Source organism: Colletes gigas, unplaced genomic scaffold (assembly GCF_013123115.1).
Source record: "Colletes gigas isolate AHSC1104 unplaced genomic scaffold, ASM1312311v1 Colletes_gigas_Sc00013, whole genome shotgun sequence".
NCBI classification, from domain to species: domain Eukaryota; kingdom Metazoa; phylum Arthropoda; class Insecta; order Hymenoptera; family Colletidae; genus Colletes; species Colletes gigas.
Window position 1 is genome coordinate 3422317 of NW_025106642.1, and position 21051 is coordinate 3443367.

Consider the following 21051-nt stretch of genomic DNA (forward strand, 5'->3'; position numbering starts at 1 on the left):
TCGACCAACTCGGTCAGTCTGTGTTTTGGTTTGCTTGTCAGTGCTTTGGACAGTGCTGCCCCGTCGTAGTGAACTAACCCCCGGGAGAGATATGTTCTTCCTTGTGCTTCTCGCATCCCGTATGCGTTCTTTCTTTCTCGGCCGCTTGAGTTTTGTCCGACTGGCGTACTCGGCGTTGAAAAATATTGACGACATAACCTAAACACACACCAGAGACGACTCGTTGCTGTCATGTGCAACAGCGCCCGGTTGACTGTTCTGACGTGCCCGCGACGGCCGATACCGAGAAAAAGTCTCTGCCCGGTTATTATACATTGTCACGTATGTTCTGTGGTCCATGAATCTCGCGAGATTCCGAGTTAAAAGTTTGGTTCGCGATTGGGCGTGCTCCGATCGCTGCGTACCACGTGTCTTCACGACGCCGCTGGAGGAATCGTTAGAGGTTAATCGCTCGAACGTAATTCAGATCATAAATCCGAGTCTTTTTCTCGGCGGATAGCTTCGGGAGATTTGGAGGGAAGGGACTGCTGTGCTTTTTTTCTTTATTTTTATTCTTTTCATACACCTGCTCGACTAAGAGGGGGAGAGAAAGAGAAAGAGAGAGAGAGAGAGAGAGAAATTGCTCTCCGTGGAGCGATGCGCCGTAACCGCTGCGTGTCGTAGAACCGTACCGAAAGTGGTTCTCAATTTTTCACAACCCCCGGGCACGTCAATTTCGGCACGTGTCTGCTTGTTTCTCGCTCGAGTAAATTACCGATGCTTATGCACACGTTAACCGCGGTCAAATATTCTTATCTGTTTTCAAAAAACGATGTTATCTAGCGGTGTGCGACATTGTTGAGCTTTAATTTATCTTCGATAAGCTTTTGCCAATATTGTTCGCCGTGATACAGCGAAATTATTTGATATTATAGTCGAGGAGGTAATTCTAGCGTCGGTTGTTCATACAACCGTGCTGTTTGTGAAACGATGGAGTTGTTCGGTTCAATCTCGTCTCGGTCAAGCAAAATTATTTTGTATTTCTCCGTGTTTATAGTACAGTTGTTTCGCGTAGTACGCACGTTTGATTGTACACAGTTTTGTTTACGACTTTTGTAGATTCTTTAACGATACGTTCGTTAAAATTAAAACAAAATGTGGAAGGATTGACACTGTACAAAAATATTTTGGAGGAAATGCACAAAGAGATGTGACAAACTAAAATTACCATATATTTTCACAAAATGTAATAAATATACATATGATATTCTTGTAATCTGTATTATAGTGGGAGGAAGTGGGGATGGTTTCAGAATTACGCGGATTTTCAGTTACGTGGCACGTCGGTGTCCCAAACCCCTGTGTATTTCGTGGAACAACTGTAGTTTCTGAAAAATAATTTTTCCAAAACGATTTGAAATCTTTTTTTGGTTGAAAAATTTAGGCACCTAATTAGATTTTCGGCAAGGAATTTTTTTCTCGAAAGTGGGTAGGATTTCGAGGGTATGTCTAATGACCAAAAATTATTGTAATTGACCCCCGCAACTGAAAATAATTTTTCCAGAACGATTTGAAATTTTTTAATTTTGTCGAAAAGTTTCATACCTTCTCGAATTTTTTTCTCGAAAATGAGTAGGATTTCGAGGGTATGTCTAATGACCAAAAATTATTGTAATTGACCAACGCAACCGAAAATAATTTTTCCAAATTGATTTGAAATTTTTTAATTTTGTCGAAAAGTTTCATATCTTCTCGAATTTTTTTCTCGAAAGTGGTTAGGATTTCGAGGGTATGTCTAATGACCAAAAATTATTGTAATTGACCCCTGCAACTGAAAATAATTTTTCCAGAACGATTTGAAATTTTTTAATTTTGTGGAAAAGTTTCATACCTTCTCGAATTTTTATCTCGAAAGTGGGTAGGATTTCGAGGATATGTCTATTCACCAAAAATGCCTGTAATTGACTCCTGTAACTAAATATAATTTTTTTAATATGATTTGAAGTTTTTTAATTTGGTCTTAAAATTTCAGATATAATCGTTTTAAAGACATATCGCAAGTTTAAAACGCTGATCGCCAATAACTCCCCTAGGCGATAAACGTATTAAATTTTGTACTTTAAAGAAGTTCGATAGATATTTGTCATTGTATCGTCGAGTAAAAAGATTAGCCTTATTCGGATTTCATCGGGCCAATAAATTCTTCCACACTGGATCGCGTTACGTTTAATATTGATGGTGGCGCGTATCTTGTATTTAATCGGCGATTAGATACACGATTCGTGTCGAGTTTTACGCGATGTTTGGAGAGATCCGTGGCAAATTCGAAAATACATGTCGGTTTGTTTGAGATCGATCGTCGCCTTACTCATTTATATTCCGATGTTTGAACGGCACGTATCAGGTTCGTTAAGCGTCAATTGTTTCGTCGAGGCAGTCGCCAATTGCCAACAATCCGATTAATTCTTCGCTCGTTTCGGCCGGTTAATTTGAACGATTGCCACTTTCAGTGGAAACACTGCACTGTACGCAGTCTATTGTACGCAGCGATGGGCAAACTATATCACGAAAAGCTGCCAATGTAGTTTCAAAACTTTCCCGGTATTAGTTTTAAACGTATCAGAGTTCCTCGTTATTAACAGACGACACTTTGAACAAAAGAAAATTTTATTTCATTTTTTCATTCTCAACAATTTTATGCCACCTGTACCCCACACATAGAAGTCACCATACCAAAAATATAAATTTTTTTTACGAAGTATATACTACTAAGATATAACAAAATTCAGAGCACAACATATATACATACAAAATATGTCAATATCTTTCTATTCTCTTATCAAATTTTATCATAAATTCAATGTCATCAATGTTCATTATACAGAGTGTTCGATTTTAAATCTGTAAATATGAATTACTTGTAAATTACCTTTTGTATAAAAAATGGTTCAGTCAAGGTTTACATAAGTGATTTCAGGGGAGGCATAATCTAGGGTAATTAGTTATTCTGCTACGTTTTCTTAAATGGAATGTAGAATTTTTAAAAATTAAACAATAAGATCAGTCAACTCATAACAAAAGAAAGGGAGAGTCCTACAGATTATTAAAATCATTTGCAATTCATTTCTGTCGATACGATGGTATAGTTGTACAAGAATAAAGAAGTCATTCGTTCATGTATATTTCTTTATATCGATAGAAAAATTTAGCATATCTTTTTAGTTCGTGTAATCGAGGTTTTTGCATTTCTATTTAAAAATTCAAAATACTTAAAAATACAATATAGGTACATGCATCGTCCTTGATTCGAAGATCGCGAACAGGACCCCCTCCCCTCTGGTGCATCATTGCCAGGGGGTATTAGGAATAACTAGCTCTCTCATCGTAATCAGAGTCGTAAAGGAACGGATATAGGAGTCCTGTCAAACTCTAGTTGTAAGTTGGCGTAAGGAAGTTTTCTCTTGGGTTATTCCTACTGTCGAAGTCTAATACAACTCCTCCAGAGACGTGACTCTTTACCCCGTGACATTGCCAGGATCGTTTTCGTTCATTTTCACCATTAACTGATTTAGAAGTTCAGGAAAATCCGTTACGACACTTGGCCCTATACATTAATTATAGGAATTATAGGAACAAATTTTTTGAAATATTTATTCATCAGTTTATAGAAATTTATCACTTTTTTTCAAGCGACGTATCACTTCCTTTGAGAATCGCTGATTTATACAAATTTATTCGTTTTCAGATTCATACCTTAATATTCCATTCTTTCGTTGGATATATTAGAAATACGTATTTCGTGGAATTTGTTCGCTTTTGTATTTATTTAAATTGTACTTCGTTTCAATACATTTTAGTTTGATCTAATTGTATTTAATTAATGGACTGTTAGATAAGGACCATTACAATGATATTTCAAGTTAGGTTTACGTCCTCGTAAAATTTTTATTCCGTTGAAATTTTTAGAAAGACAATTAGAAAAATTACCAAATTAATTGATTAGAAACAAAGTGCAACAATATGTGGCAAGAGATAACAAAAAATTATGTGAATTTGGTTGAGAAACTCTGTCACAATTACTTTCTTCTACATTGCATCATTCGATTATCGCTTATTTTTGTTTATTGCGACACTTTTTAGCGGGTAACGAGTTTGAAAATATCAATGAATTAAAAACAGTATTGAATAACATTTTAATGGAAAATCAAAGAAGTTTTATAGCGTTGGTATAACAGCTTTGTCGATAAAATGGGCGGGAGTTATTGAACGAGAAAGGGATTTATGGTTTTTCATAAAATTCAATGGTATGTTTGAAATATTGCTTTAAATTTTAGTACCAAATTCGGCATGAACTTATGGGATGGCGTAATATAAACGAAGCAATAACTTACAAAAATATCTTTCACCATTATGTATAATCTAAAATTAGTTATCATACAATATCTTTTAAAACATTCTCTAACGTGCAGCTCAGGCTTTCTTTCGCATGTTTCCCTTTTTCTTTAGATTTTACTGTCGAAATACACTGGGCAATCTTTATGTTTTTCTTGGGACGACGTTCTTTGTTTGAACTAATAGCGTAATATAAACACGATTCGATCTAGTCTTACCTTAATCATGTTACAATTGTCTCTCGAAGTACGCGGTTTCTTCGTGATTTTTTAAGTCATTGAAGAGTTTGTGTCTCAGTTATTTTTACGAATTTTGATAAAATCGATTAGGTGCATATTTTTGACACTCAAAGTTATGACAAAACTGCCAGATTAGAATACTTCTTTAACGCCTTCACAGTCACTTTAAATTCGTTTTCTTCTTTTCGAGTTTTCTGGACGTCGAATACATGTGTATAGTTCAACGAAACGATTTAATATATTCAATCATATTACTTCATGTGTACTCAATGGCTGGTGATGTAGTTTTAATATTTTCGTATATAAATTATAAAGTTATAATTGTTGATTTTCCAAAAATTTAACAATAACTTACTGTTGAACGGAGGCCATATTTTATACCATATTAGGTACCGAACAAATTTCGTGCGGATTTTATCAGAGCTGAATTCGATGCAATTCTCTACTATTATTTATAGAGAACAGTGTGACAATACTAGCATCAATGGAAAGTTTAGACTGTTTAGTGTCTCGGTCGATGTCCCATTTTTTATTTATTTCGATGTTGTCTTCTCTATACAAAGACAAAGATGACGAGCGAAAACAATAAAAATGCGTTTCTTTTTGTTTCATGAGTTTAAACTTGGTAGTTCAGCCAACAGCCGCAGCAAGACCAACTTGTAGTGTTTGCGAGGACGATTCAGTGAATGAAAGGATAGGACAGAAATGATTCGAACGATTTAAAAAAAAAAAAAAAGTAACGAAACGTTTAGAAGACGAGTAATTTTCAAGGCGTCGATTCGTCATCGGGGATGAAGAATTATGTGAATAAACTGATGGATAAAGGATATCGGATGGAAAGTTTAACCGCATCTTCTCTGTAGTTCAAATCTTAACTTATTTCTCGCTAAAGAATCTCAAAACTTTCACATTATTGGAAATGTACAAGCTTGTATAACAGAATTTTGGAAAAAGGCTGTAGCATTAAGCAATGACTATTTTGTCGAATAAAATTATATTGCAAAAAACATTGTGATTGTTTGGAGTTTGTAGTGTTAATCCGTACGAACCTTTTCCGATACCTAATATATGTATTGTTACTGCACTTTCACGATCAAATAAATTCGAGAAACGAAATTATTATTGAATTGTACAGCCGGGTATTTTTAAAACTAGCGGTGATACAAAAAAAGGTTGTTAGGCAAAATTGAAGTATTCGAGGAGTTGCATATTTTGGATTAATTTGCTTTCTTCCCATATTCTGTCGAATTAAATGATCATAGTCACTCAAGGTAAATCAAGATCGTAGATATAAAAAATATGTTTTCTAATTCCATCTTATACTGATATTTGTTTACTAGGGCAAAATATCCAGTTACACTCATCTGAACGACCAGTTTTAACAATTGCTCTTTTTCCTTATTTATTTATTAAAAGCATAGGTTTCTTCTTTTATTTGTTATTGCTCAGTAATTAAAATAGTATTAAAATCACGCGTTTTTTCATTACAAAACGATACAGCTTCTAATTAGACGCAACAATCAACTGATTTTTTTAGCTCTGTACGCGTGACTAGAACATGGCGAAACTTGACTATTGTTTATTAACTACTATTTCACACTTTAGGGGAACTCCCCCTTGATCTCCAAAGTTGCAATGTCTTCGAAAACCGCGAAAAAACTGCGTACTTGAAAACCACTGTACTTCGAGGGAGAATTGTAATCGAATTGTGTATAGATTATGTTTGTTCCAATTGAACGATCGAATCCACCAGCACGCGTGTCAGCGTTCATCGTTAAATCTCTCAAGGGTCAGGGCGCGATCGTTCAAGCACAAGGGTATTCTAAAAATACGAACAAACCGTGAGGCTCGCGTTCTCCAGAAATATTTTCCTCCTTTCGAATACGTTCCCCGTCCTGTACCATGAAGGTTCTCGGTGATCAAAGACAGTCTTTTTTTTTAATTCTTTAAACCCTTTCCGCGACATCGAAAACGATCACGGAACCACGCGCGACGCTCGCGAAAACCAGCGCTGATCCCAATGGCCGATCCGATCTAAAATTATCAGTTGGGTGACTCACGAGTAAATCTACCTGAAGCGGAGTGAGTTTGTTTCGGGAAACCTTGGCGCGGTAAAACATTGCGTAAATAGTTACACGACCGCCGCATTAATTATCTCCTGTCGATCGACGAAATTATACGCGGCGCGGAGAAAAACGATGGGTGAAAAAATGTTGATTCATGAATCGAACACGGTGTTATCGCTCGTTGGCTGCGAAAAACAGCGAAGCAAACGATCGATAAAAATTTCTATACACTTCGTTCTCTTTCTCGGAACGGTGTTTCCCTGTGTTCCAACGAATTTGTCTAAGATTCTTCCAGAGAGGATCATTTGAATAGTTTGCGGGTTGAAAATGAAAACATACTATTTTAAGTTTTAAATTGCATTTATATTTTAGAATCTCTTTTAACTTCTGAAGCTTTTATGCTATCACAAAGATCCATTTCTTGAAGGTCTTCGAAATAACTCTTTACGGTGAAAGTCTCAGGATGCCAAATCTGACAAACAAGCCTGGTCTTTGCATCATTCAATCGATCTAAAAGATTAGAGCAGTACTCTCTATCAATTGCGTGACTTTTAGGGAAGATAATCAGACGATAGTATTTCTTTAAAATCCCCAAAAATCCAAAGCCATGACTCTTCTGATGGATAAAACCGTGAAAAACACATGAAACTTGTGATCTCGAGGAAAAAGTTTTTTCGTCTTCGAAATAAACATTTCTAAATAATCAAAAAAATTATGTAAAATTTGAACTAAATTGGTGACCCAAAGGCCTTGCACTCTCCTTGTAAATAAAGATTGCCCAAGAATTGTATAGCTACGGATAAACTAAAATCTTCAGTTATTTCCTCTTTCGACTATTTGGGAATGTTAGTTTGTTGCGTTAACTTTAATCTGATAACTTTGGGGAACGGATCAGAATCTCAGCGCTGGACACGATTGTCAGTTCGATCGCCGAACAGTGGCGAATGAGTTTTGCGACTTGCAGGTATCGATAGAGATTACCTTTTCGATTCGATCTGACCCCGGACCGCCATTTCTGAAACTCTCTCGTTCCCCGGAGCGAGAGTTTAACCGAACAACCATAAACGAGCTCTCAGACACAACACTCTCGTGGCTTAGCTCTCTTTCCCTCCTTCTCCCTCGATCACTTCGTCCAGTAATCCCGTCTTTCTCCCTCTTGCCGGCTTCTCCCTTTCTGGAAGAATTATCGAGGGAGTGTCACCGTGATGCACCTGCCTCTTGCTCTCTCTCTCTTTCTCTCTTACACTCTCTATTTTTTCTTACTCCCACTATACATCCCTCTCTTCCTGTGGCCCTCTCACTCGTTTCGCTTCTTAGTTGCACACGCGCCTCGCACACGACTTCGGAGTCGCAATGGCCCCGCGTATGGAAATTCGCTTCGGTATCCATCCGATAGATGGATCGGTAAATTCATTAAATTTGCTAGTGGTACCTTTTTAGTTAGACAATTTTAGACGAGGGAAGGGGGAAATATCTAACATATAACAGAAAGGAGCAGGCAAGAAAGGTTGAGAACTGATGCTTTAAACATTATAACTAAAGCAATAACAGAGACAAAAACAAATTTCAATGAACTAATACAGGGTGTTCGACTACCCCTGGGATTCTAGACGCCAAAATAAGACGAAAATCGAGAATACCAATTTGTTGATCGAAGCTTCCTTAAAAATTTATTAATAAAATTTGTCCACCTTCTCGAATTTTTTTCTCGAAAGTGGGTAGGATTTCGAGGGTGTGTCTATTCACCAAAAATGATTCTAATTGACCCCCGCGGTCGAAAATAATTTTTGCAAAAAGATTCGAAATTTTTTTTTCGCCGAAAAATTTAGGCATCTACTCGAATTTTTTTCTCGAAAGTGCGTAGAATTTCGGGGATATGTCTATTCACCAAAAGTGATTGTAATCGACCCCCGCAGTCGAAAATAATTTTTCCAGAATGTATTTCGAATTTGGGGTCCGCCGTGCATCGACGCGTCTCATCGAGCGCGCGGCGTAGAATCCGATTTTCTGTTGCATAGGTTGAATTTTTGCAGCATTCGAGATGTTGAACAGCTCGTTAGCGAGTCCCTCGAAAGCCGTATTTATCGGTCGGTCGGTCTTACATTTCCTCGGAGCCTGTGCCCGAGCGAACGTCTCCCGGAAGTCGGGTTCTCCTCTGTAAGTAAATCAGGGAGGCGTTTCCCCGTTGGCCGGCTATGAGACTTTTCGATTCTCTCTCCTTAGGAAAGGCCAAGTCCAAAGTGCGTCGCTCACGCACACGGCCTTACACAAATCAAGGATGAGCGTAATCTACATTTACAGCAGGGGCCCGATGAGCATCTGCTTCTGCCACCCCTCGCGGCCTCGGCCCCTCGTCCCCCTCGGCCCAAGCCACGAATCCCTTTCTCCTCCGACGAACCATCGTCCTCCCACCGTGCATGCTCTCCCGATCGCGATCGTTCGTCCTACTCCGTCGCGTGGCGCTGCTCGTTCCTCTCCTCTCTTTTCCCCCTGTATGCGCATACCGAATGCGCGTACGAACGCCGCGGTGTCGATAGGTCACGCCGAAGATCTCTCGACTCGCGTTCGTTATCTCCCGAAGCCTTTATTATTCGCGGGTATCGCGGCGAAAAAATTTTTAATCGTTCCCACTTTTCAATTCCCGCTAATTTTTTCAATCGTACGTGGTCTATTGCGTCGCTGAAACAGGCGAATCCACGTTTTGCGTGCTCAGCGAAATCCGCGTCGGTGTTGTTTTGGCGACTTTTTCCCCCGCCGCCGGGAACAAAAATGCGTCCGATAAAATGTTGAACGAGTTGACTCACGAAGCGCGGAAACGTTCCCCGACGTCGTTAGTTCGCGTACGATCCGCCGGGGCTATGATTTATGGATATGATTTTTCTCGAGTGCAACGATGCGAGCGCGATACGCAGTTGCGCTTTTTTTTTTTTTTATCTTCGAATCGAACTGGTGCCATGTTTTGTGCCGCCACGAAACTTGGGCTGATTTAGAGCAGCGGTTCTTAACGTTTTGTCTACCGTAAATACCCTTTTGGATAATTTTTTGTTGTCACGGACATGCAAGATTTAATTCAATATTTAAAGTGAGAACAAAGACTCGAATTACTGAATCTTTTCAAGCAACTATCATTTCACGGACTCCACTATTGGTCCACGAACCATAGGTTGAGAAACGCTGATTAACTCTTTTTGAGCTGACGATGGATCATATATGCACTGAATGTGCACCTAAAATATTCAATTCAAGTAGATATTAAAATGTCATGGAGATCGTTCTGGTAAACACTTTTAAAATTTTGCATCCCTATAACGATGACGTTGACCATCACGTTCTCTAAATAGCCATAATTTCGTTAATTTTACGGTTTCATTCAAGTCCACGAGAAATCTCCTTATCGACAAGTACGTTTGTACGGTCCAGAATTGGCATACTTTTTTGAAGAACGTGTAAAAAACGATTCCAGAGATTTAGTTTGGCGAATTAGAGCACGGTAGCGTCTAGGTGGTCGAGAGCCAGGCGTGGTAGTGAACGTAAAGGGTTTTGTGAAGTTCGCGAAACGGGCGAGTGCATGCTGCGACTCGAATTCCTGACTAATGCAAGTCCCTCGTTACCGAACGTGCGCCGCTATTCGCCGCGCTCCCGTTATGGTCGATATGAATTTGCCACAGCATGAAACACCGTCGCCCTGAAACTCACTTCTCTCTTTCTCTCTCTCTGTCTCTCTCGTTGCAAGCTGCGTTGTGCGGCACCCGAAGCCGCGGCGGGCAACGTCGTCGTGTCTCCGCTCCTTTCTGCGTTTCTCTCTCGCGGCAGTGCCAAGCCAACTGGTCGCGGTAAATTCGCGATGCTCCGCGGGGAAGAGCAAAAGTCCATTAGCCGGCGCGAGAACTGGGTTACTGAAAGGGGCCCGGGCCGATAAAAAAAGATTCTCGATGATTCCGTATCTGCCGCGCATTCTGCTCCTTTCCTCGCTCGATGCAACTCGATTCTGCGAGATCTCGCCAGAGATACTCGACTTTACGAACACGGAATAAGGGTGCTACGTACCCCAATAACTGCTACCGTCAGCGTCCCGCGTACCTTTATTTCTCTTTTCTGTTTTTAAATCCGACTGTATTTGAAATCAATCTACCATTTTCTACATTTTTTTATATTCCCACAAAACTATTGCAACTGCTCCAGATTTCCATTTTTTAGATATCTTCGCGGTTAATTATGTTTTAAAGATAAAATTGTACCAAAAGAATCTTAAATATCAAAGCTTTGAATACACTGGCGGTCAAAAACTTGGGACCACTGTGTAAGTAAAATATTGCACGGAATTATGCGATTATCCATTGAAGGTCATTGGTAGAAAATTATTTAAAGATCATTTAAACGAAGCTTTATTATATTTATCGGTAAAGAATTAGTCTACTACCGTTTTTGCTAACTTTATTCGCAACGTGACACAATTGTTGGTTAGCCCAATATTTGGAGATTATAGTTGAGTAATTTTTTGAAATAAAAAACGTAGTTAAATTTAGAAGTATTTAACAAAACAATGTTTCTTATTTAAACAGTTTCTTTGTGATAATAAAATATTGTAGACTAACTAGTTTTAGTTGAAGCTGCTTCAATAAGGGATGTTTTATGTTTTCAAAAATGCAAACGAGAATTCTATACGTGTTCTTCACTGTAGAAGATAATTTACAATGTATTACAAATGAAACGAATAAATTGTTATTCATTAAATACGTATCATTGGATTTTGAGAATAAACTTCAATATACGATATTGATATTTTATATTTGCTGTTTAAACGTCATGTAGAAATACGTAGTAGAATATGCAGAACAGCCCAATCTGTTTAGCATATTTTGGTTTATTAATATGTTTCTGTACATCGTTTAAATAAAATATGGAAAACGGTTGTACGCGTTGGTATTAATTTCCAAAGTGCAATGACACGTATTTAATAAATATTGTAATAAATATCGCAAGTATTATCGATATTGATGAAATAAGAGAACACGTATCGAATGGAGACAGGTAGCGAGTTATGGTTAATGTGTACCAGCGTAGGAGAAAGAGTCGCGAAATTTAGATTTATGATGGACAGGAACAGTTAGGCCAGATTCATACCTACCGCATAGGAGTTGAATCAACAGAGTATAGCTGCAAGTTAGAGTAGTTCAGGTATATGCATTGGATGAGAGTGTTATAAATTAGATAGCAAAGATGAAACACTTAACGTTGCTCAGATATTCAGACACCTGTAGAAAAGAAGAAATATGGTACCCCCTTCAAAGTTACTGACACACACATTCAGTTTTTAAGTTATTTTAAATAATGCAATGTAGAAGTAATCGAATTGTACCGAAGATATTGGGCTTCCAGGAGCTTTTTATTAGACATTGTTGTGGATAAATCTCATCGATTGGTCCGCGTGTAACAAAATACGTATAGAGATCTGATGACCGTAGACGCGCGTTTCCGTTGCTCAGGAATGTCCCTGCTCGGGTTCGTATGGCGTCCTCCGGAAAGACGAGCATCCATCATCGTCCTAGAGAGTCTCTTAGCAGTTTGACTGAAAGCACCACCCTACGAAGTACCATATTCTGGTATCCCCTTGTTGCATTGGCGTAGGCACCGACGTTCTCAACTTCCTTCTTCTACGACTGACTTTTGGCGTCTCGTAGAAAAATTCTTTAACTTTTACTTTCCAATCTTTCGACACGCCAACTGTCCTTGTTTGTAATCGTAAATGCGATTTAAGTGTTAGGGAGACCAGAGTCCGGGCATTTTTGTTTCTCGAATAACGAATGGAAATATTAGATTGGCTCATAAACTAGCTTCTGTCTATGGTTTAAACGTACATAAAAGTTAGTTTACAAATAAAATTTTCCCAAGTCTGAAAGAGACGATGAGATGATAAGTACCATGCATCCATGACCTTGTGAAGAATTTAATTAATACTGTGTAAAGTGAATGCAAAGTTTTCTAGGACTACCAGCTAAAAACAGAATTGATTTAAAATTTGTTTTCGCGTCACGTTATTTCAGAGTAATTTAAATAATTCGCTTGTAAATTTCAATAAGTACACATTCTAAAGGGAAACCTTCAGGATTTTTGTTTGCCGAGTGTATCACTTGATAAGTTGCCGAGTGTACTATACTTGAGCTACAGTGGGCAACGTGCCAAATGGCACACTTTATTAAACAAAAACGACGTGACGTTTTCGACCAGTTGTTTTCGGTTCCCTTTAGGAATACAAACTCTCGCGAAACAAAAAACAATTATTTAGGAAAATGATAACCAAGTGTGAAAAAAGGGTTGGGAAACACTGTATCAGTGGTTGACGCAATGATACGCTTGTGATATCATTTTGAAGTTTCAAGCCAAAATGATCATGTAATGCGTGACTTTCTCTTTGTTCCTTTCATTCTCGGTGCACCTCATTTAGTCTTCGAGCAACCAATTTGAGTTAAATCCAGACGCGTGGTATAATTCATTACCTACCCCATTTTTAAAACTGACTGTCGCGGTTTTATTATATTTTTCTAATTTATAATGTTGTGCTTCACTTTACTTACTGCTATGATAGTTGTAATTAAATTGAAAGTTCATATTAAAAGACATTAAAAGGAGTTACAAATAGAAAAACAACGAGGCAGTCGAGTTCCCAAAAGTCCTCGTGGAATTGACTTCGATGATCGAGCAAGAATCGTATTTCTAATTTAAGTGATGTTAACACGTGGTCTTCGGACACGGTTATATACGCGTAAGCGTCCCTGTCACACAAATGGACTTCACAAACAATTATCCTTGTTTATGTGGTCTACAAGCTCAAGGCTTACAGTTTGTGTTACGAAACTTCAGATATTTCAGTTTGGCGGTATTCTGGTCTGAGCATTGCAGGGAAATATGCGGGAGTGTCCCAGAAAAAGATGGTTTCCTCAAGACAGATGGTCGGGGAGGTAAAATGAAGTAAAACAAGTCCTATAAACACGATGTCGAAAACGTGTACTTAACAAGATACATAAATGTTATCAGAGTGTAACATAATTTTGGCTGATAGATTTATCGAAGACGCAGATGCGACTCAATGTTTACGTTTACGTTAGCGTAGAACCTTTTCTATAGGGCACGTATGAGTTAGAATTAGATCTGTTTCATTAAACGTATTTAGAACCGAACGTTACGATTTTGGATATGCGCCTAATCGCGCGATATCAAGCTACGAATTAAATTTTCTACGCAAATGAACGATGGCTGGTTTCAGGATTTATTGCTTTGCCATCATGTTGATAGTACTTTTATTATATGAATGAGATAAAGGTAATTTTCACACAATTATATACACTTGTATGTAATTTGATAAAATATATTTAATAAGAGATGTAAAACTTTAAATTATTTTAAATGACGGTAGTAAGAAGTTTTTTATTTATAACAAATATTTTTATTCTTTTAATAGTATCAATTTAAAACGAACAAAAATTATTCAATTTTTATTGCAACTATTTTTATACGTAGTGTAGTTTGAAATCTATAAAGATGGATGCAAGTCTGTCGATACTAATGCATTTGGCCATGGCCAGTTTTGGGCAATACCAACTTGCTCTTACAGCTTGTCCTTCATTTATTTTGAACCCATCTGGATTGTAGTGTAACCTTTGTGTAGGGTTTCCACAGTGTTGACGTTGGACTGAATGTTACATTCAGCTGTTGTAAACAAAGGGAGATATTTCTCGACTATAGAAGCATACCGCAAAGAAAATGGCATAGCACGAGCCGAGATATTGGTCCCTGAAGGGGCACGAATAATCGTCACCTGTACCAATGCGTGGGATCGGTGAAAAGTTGGCCGATTCGACGGACTGACGTGTGCAAGCATATTCACGCAGTGCAAGTGTACGCTGCTGGTGGGTCTGTGCCGACCTGCACCACGTTTGGAATAGACATCTGGCCAGATTTCGTGAAGTCTGGCCACGTGTACACCTATATGTGTATACACGTGCACAGCTGGCGTATAGAGACTCGTACACGCGACACCGGTGCTCGAACGAACGTGCATTCGGTTCCTGGCGCCGGCCGAAAAGGGGGCTCTGATTTTTTGGCAGGTGCCACTGTCCTGGCGCGGCGTCACCTTCCTACGTTCAATGGCCCGCCCAAACGCAAAGGATTCCGCAGAAGACTCGATTCTAATTGGGCACGAAAACCTCTTGGGTCATCCTCGACCATCGAACTTTGCCGTTCGTTGTCGAATTTTACTTCTGCCGTGCCTTCTTCCAATCTTTGTAGACGTAAGGAAGTGTTCCGGGATAGACGTGTCATTTTTAGACTTTTCTTTTCATTTTTAAGAGAATTCTAGACCGCTTTTCTTTTTTATTGAGTTTTAAAGTCACATCGACTGCTTGGTATTTTGGGCAGAAATTTGGATTCTCGTAGAAAGGTTATTTATTTTGTCTTTTAATAATGATTCGATCTCAAAGGGATTGCGTTGTGTTGTATTTCGGACAGTGGAGAAGTAGGTGCTTTGTAGTAATTGTTGTGTCACAGTCAGAACAAGTGGGTGACGATTTCTCGAATAGAATGCGTGACTGAGCGATTTTCGAGTGTCCGATCCCTATTCTGAAGATTCCTACGTTTCTTATTCTTGATAGAGGTGTCCAAGTACTTGAAAATACAAACCGAGTCAAGTACCTTGGATCGTTGAAATGAAATCGAGTTGTGGTTTTCATAATTACCGCGGGAGGACTGTATCATTTACTAAAAAGAGAGCATTTGATTCTGACGTGTTCCGCATTTTTCCGTATACACTTCAGCAGTGTGTTTTACATGTCAATCTAAAACTAAAATGTTGTATAACAAAAAATCGGTTGAGATTAACATTAAAATAAGAAAGAAAAATGTATAATAAAGTAAAATCAATCTTTTGCAAGCATTCGATATCACGAGTTTCTTTCCAATTTATTGAACATAAGCTTGAACAATAGTTCAAGATTTTATGACAACAAAAAGTTATCGAAGAAAGAATACTTCAGTATCCAAGATAAATGAGAGAAACTAAGGGTAACTCTGGTTAATAGCAGTGGCTCTTTTTAAAAAAAATTTTAGTAAATTTATTTGTTTAGTAAAAAAAAAAGAAAACATCACATTTCATATTTTGGTCATATCTTCTTAACAAAGCATTTATGAATTTTTTGTTGTACAACACTTTAGTCTTATTTTTACACACACTGTTGAAGGAACACCGTGTACATTTTTGAAAGAGCCTGTATATCAATGGCTTCGGCGTTTCGAGCGTTATTACCGTGCATAAGTCCATTAAAAAGTAAGCGTTACAGTCGAGTTTGACTGTTTACGAGCCACGCGAGAACGATTGCTGGCGAAACGTGGAGGCAAAAATGGCGTCGGGGCTCTCTCACCTGTTGAACGTAGCCCCGAGGCGATCCGCAAGATTCGCACTCCTGCCTGGAACCTCCGTGCTGCCGGTGGTCCTCCCGTACAGCGGCGATGGGTTCGCCGTGAACCTGTGAATGAAAACGCGCGTTAACTTGTTCGCGCAAAAGGGACAGGGTGGAGGGAGGTGACGGTGAGGCGGTGAGGCCGCGGGAAACCAGAGCACGTGCATGCCACGTGCCACCGGTCGCACGGCCGCATGGCCGCACGGGCGCGTGCGCCCGCTCACGCACGCACTCACTCACCTTCGCCACTTTTTTTCGACGCGATTTTACGCGCTGCTCTCGTCAGTTTTCACCGTTCGCAGATTCACCGCCCGCTCGACCTGTTCGCTTTTATTCCGCCCGCTCTGACCAAATTTCGCGTATCATCCTTAACGCTTCGAGATCCATCTATATTCCACGGAAAGTAGAGATCTGGATTTCACCTGCACGCATGTAAATAATACACAGTGTGTGTCTCTGTCCAGTAGAATAGCTTCAAAACTGTTGTCGATACTGCAAAAATGTTTCACATGAGAATCGATTGACTTTGAGGCAAGCGTGATTCGATGCAATTAGTTTGTTTATATGAAGGTTATTCAATGCAGGTTACCATTTCTTGTAGAAAAGTATTTAGTCACTTGTGATGAAAATCCATTAGTTTGAAAGATTTTTAATGTAAACGTTGTGTACTGTATTATTAAAATAATGTTCTCCTTCGTATGGCATTCGATACTTTTTAATGCATTGATCGATTCAATTCTTCATTCCCAACAAAGAAGTGCTGTATTAATTATGGTGAAAAGTCATTAATTTAAAAAATATTTCAACTTAATAATTTAAAAGCTCCTACATTTATGTTGGATACTACTTATATCGAATGGTAATGTACATTAATAATCTTCACAAAAGAAATAATTTCAGTAGATCATGCACCCCTCCCAAAAACATTTAATTTTTATTTGAAACATTCTTCGATGTAATTAACAGTTTTGAAAATATTTGAATGGACAGAATTCGTGAAACACACTGTATATGCATATTTTTGGATTTGTCTAATTATTAATACACATGTATTGAGATTTGTGTACTTCAATACATGTATATGTATACATATATGTACCCGTGTATTTCAGTAAACGCTTAAATATGTATATACTACATATACATATAAGCATATTTTATTTCGTGTGATTATTTTATGTAGAAGAACGTTTTCAAAAAATAGTCGAATTTTGTATTGCTCCGAAACAAGTATTGATAAGACAGTTTTTAGGGGAAAAAGATATACAAATCCATCAGCATTTATGGCAAGTTCGATGGGATAGTTATTTAAAAAGCGATTTAAGTGGAAATTGCATGAAGCAAGCAAGAAATTGGGAAAATCCAACGTTATTTTATCGATGAAAGTTGATTCTTAGATAAAAAGGATTCGTAAAAGTGTTGTAGCTTTATAGATGGTGTAGTGCTATCTTAAACATAGTTCAGGGGAAGTCCTATCATTATTTATTGATAGCGATTTTTCTAAAAATTCACATAATCTAATGAAACAGCTTGAGACAGTTTTTTAGACTGACGAACGTTTGTAGACCAAAGTATATCACACGTGGATGTAAGAATACTATTATAAAGAACTACGGAGAAATACCACACTGAATATACAACATCAGGCTCGATCTCGAACAAACTAAATAAGTTTAACAAATGATAACATTATAATCGAATCAGCGAAATGACATATACGTAACAGCAGCAGGTAACGGCTGGCTGGTGAAATCACGTACACGTGACAGTGGCCGTCAAAATGTTAAGTAGGTATACGTCCAACTTCGCAGTCGCGAGATAAATGCAGGGATAATTTCTCGTTCGGAGCATCGAGAGACCGGAAAGTTAGTTACCCAGGCCCGATACGCCTAAAATTTCGCGAACCACTCGCGCATCCACCGCCAGTCTCCGCTCGGAACACCGAGTTGGACTCCATCCAAAGGAGACGGGAGCAAAACGTGTACCGGGTAAAAGATACCCAGGACAGATAATCCATTTCAAGAACATTCTGGATCGTTCTCGTTTCTCTGCTCGAAATGCTCGTATCAGGAGTTAGGGAAGCGCGGAATTGACGGAAAGGGGAATCGATATATCGGTTATTCGGAGGTGGAAGTTGAGAGCTGCTGGAGCCCCCGTGGTCTGCGCCACTGTCCTCCGGTGGGCCCCTTCTAGGGTAACACGAAGGGGGGCACTGACAGCGACAGCTGCCGCTGCTGTTGCCGTCCCCCCCCCTCCTCCCTTGCCCCCGCCGCGACCCACCGCTCGGAGCTCGGTCCCTTTTGCTGAACGCGCAGCCCTCTCGGTCCCGCGTGGCCCCTTGGCACCATGGCATCCCCACCACGGGCCCCATGGTCGCGTGGCAGCCAACCGTCTCCTCCACAAAATACACCTTCGCTGTTCCGTTTACTCCCGAACGCCGCAACGGACGATCTCCCCCCTTTGAACCCTCCCCCCCGTTCCCGCCGCTCCCTTTCTCCCCTGATTCTCGTGGCTTCTTTCTCCGGGCCAGCGCGAACCCGACGTTCATCGTAAATTTTTCCTGCACAGTGCTTGGAAGTCGTATAAACCTGATGAAAATGTTAATCTTACGATTTATAATTCGGATAATACGTCGTATATAACGAAGGTGCATCACGCACATTACTTTCAAACGTTTTTGACCAAGTCTCTTGGTCCTCTTCGTAAAGGAAATTATATCTTTCGTGTATAAATTACACGCGATCGTGCGTTAAAGTCACGTCAAGTAAATGCTTTTCATCAATTTTTTTAGTTCTCTTGATAAAGCATTTCATGATTTTTTCTTCTTCGCGGCATTTAATAGCATTTTGTAATGCGACTTCAATTACATACGAAATAACCGATTTTGTAGGGAAATTTGAAGCTTTTCTATACGTCGTTGTAAATAGAATTTTTAATTGTCACAAACATCGACAGATTCCACGCATTTCTGCCGAGGAGACACAAGTGCATTTGTTATTTTGTTATACAAATCTGGTTTCTGGGCGCGATGAAGTCCTCGAAGCGTTTTTCTTTGGTGTTTCACCCTTCGATAGTTTCTCCTTCAAGAAGTGATTCGAATGTTTGAACAAGTGTTAAGACAATTGGTGACGAATCCCGTGAAGAGAGTAGATATTGAGTTATATTCAATAAAACGTATTTAATAATATTCTATTCTACCCCATCGCGAAAAAGACTCATACTCGAGCCGATTTATTTCCTGGATAGCTATTTTGGAGAACTATCATGCCATATTGATCGATTAATGCAGGTTCCTTGATGCATAATTCGTATTTCTTAGTAATATTTGTTGGTATTTAGGGTTTCACCTGATTTTAGAAAGGAATAATGAACAATACCAGCTGCAGACCACCAGATGGCCACTAAAACCTTTCTTGGGTGGAGAATACTTGGGCATGTATCTCGGTGCTTCAGGAGTATTAAACCATTGTGTCGATCTCGATCGATTGTCGTACAGGATCCGTTATTCGTTGTAGTTTATATATTCGATGCAGAAATTTTTGTTTCGTGCAAGAAGGGAAAAACATACCTCAAATCGATGAACTTGGGGGCCTGTTTACCCATCTTCTTCATTTTCCTAATTGATTTTTAATATCGGGAAATTTTTGAATAGTACAGATCTAGTTTGTCCATTATTTTACTCACGATATCTTCGTGTTAATCACGAAATTCATAGGCCCCTTTCTTAAAATGATGTTTCAAGACATTAGTGAAATCGATGTTTTTGGCGAGTACTCCGCTTTTCTTCAAACATGCTCCGCTAAGTAGCTGTTTGCAAATTTCTTCATCTTGGTAACTTTATCAATACCTGATAGTACTTCCGTCAACGTTTCAAAGTTTGCAAAGACAGCTTAGGCAAGAAAATTTGTAATTCCTCGGTTCAAGACATAATAGCGACTTGGACCATTGAAAGATTATGGAAATTACCTCGATTAGTAAAATATATAAGTTCGTAAAATTGGAGGTTAAAAGAACGATCTTTTCATTTGCAGCAACCTATGAAAATTGATGTGCATTTCGAAACCAGTGAAAGTATAGGTAAAAGATCCACGAACATCCCATCTATAGGGGCTATTTAGTCCGTCTAGATCGTTGAAATTGGCCACCGTACAACGCCGTTTGAGAGCAGGCCCCGGTGTTCTTTTCACCCGGGGAATTTTTATGCGCCTGCTACCTTTCCGTTCCAGAAAGTAACGGTTCCGGAATGTTTGCTCCTCTCTTTTACGCGTCCAGCCTCTCTGGTCGCCGAGAACGTGCCGCCTGGACAGTTCCGGACTTATCAAACTCGAGTATTTCAATGGTGTTCGGGTACCATGCATCTCCACGGTTGTAAGTCCCAAAGATGGACAAAATAATAACATAGTAACAAATCTCATCTATTAGTAAGTTTGCTATATGACTCAAAAAGATAAATTCCACTTGCTTGATCCTAAGTGAATTTAATTGGGATCTTTATAATTCTCGATGGAATGATTCTATTTGTGCAATGCTCTGTGCAATATTGTTATTTTTTATTTCACGATTAAGATATGTGGTTTTTCCATATTGTTCCTTCTACGAAGGTTTCATCTAATACGATTTGTAGAGTTTTTATTATCGTCTGGTTAAGTTCCTCCGTCTTCCTAGAGATTTATTATACTAAAGGGTTAAAGAGTGGTGTGTAAAAAGGAGTAATAAGAAGAGAAAAGAGAGGGGAGCATTTCGTCCTGGGTCTGCTAGTGGACTCATCAGTAAGGCAATCCTAGCAGACCCTGCCTTAGACGCCGGGGTATTGGATGGTCAGTCGAGAAGCGTACATACAATAGAAACCCTCCTCTCCTAATTAGTCCACTAAATTGAGGTTTTACTGTATCATTATTAAAAAATTATTCGAATATATCCTAT

The 21051-nt window shown here is 39.0% G+C and overlaps 1 protein-coding gene across 1 annotated transcript in view; it reads left to right on the forward strand.

Annotated features, from left to right (window-relative positions):
* The window catches only part of LOC122399353 (protein daughterless-like), a 52923-nt gene that overhangs the window by 458 nt on the left and 31414 nt on the right, over positions 1–21051 (forward strand). The gene's annotated exons all lie outside the window — the stretch shown is intronic.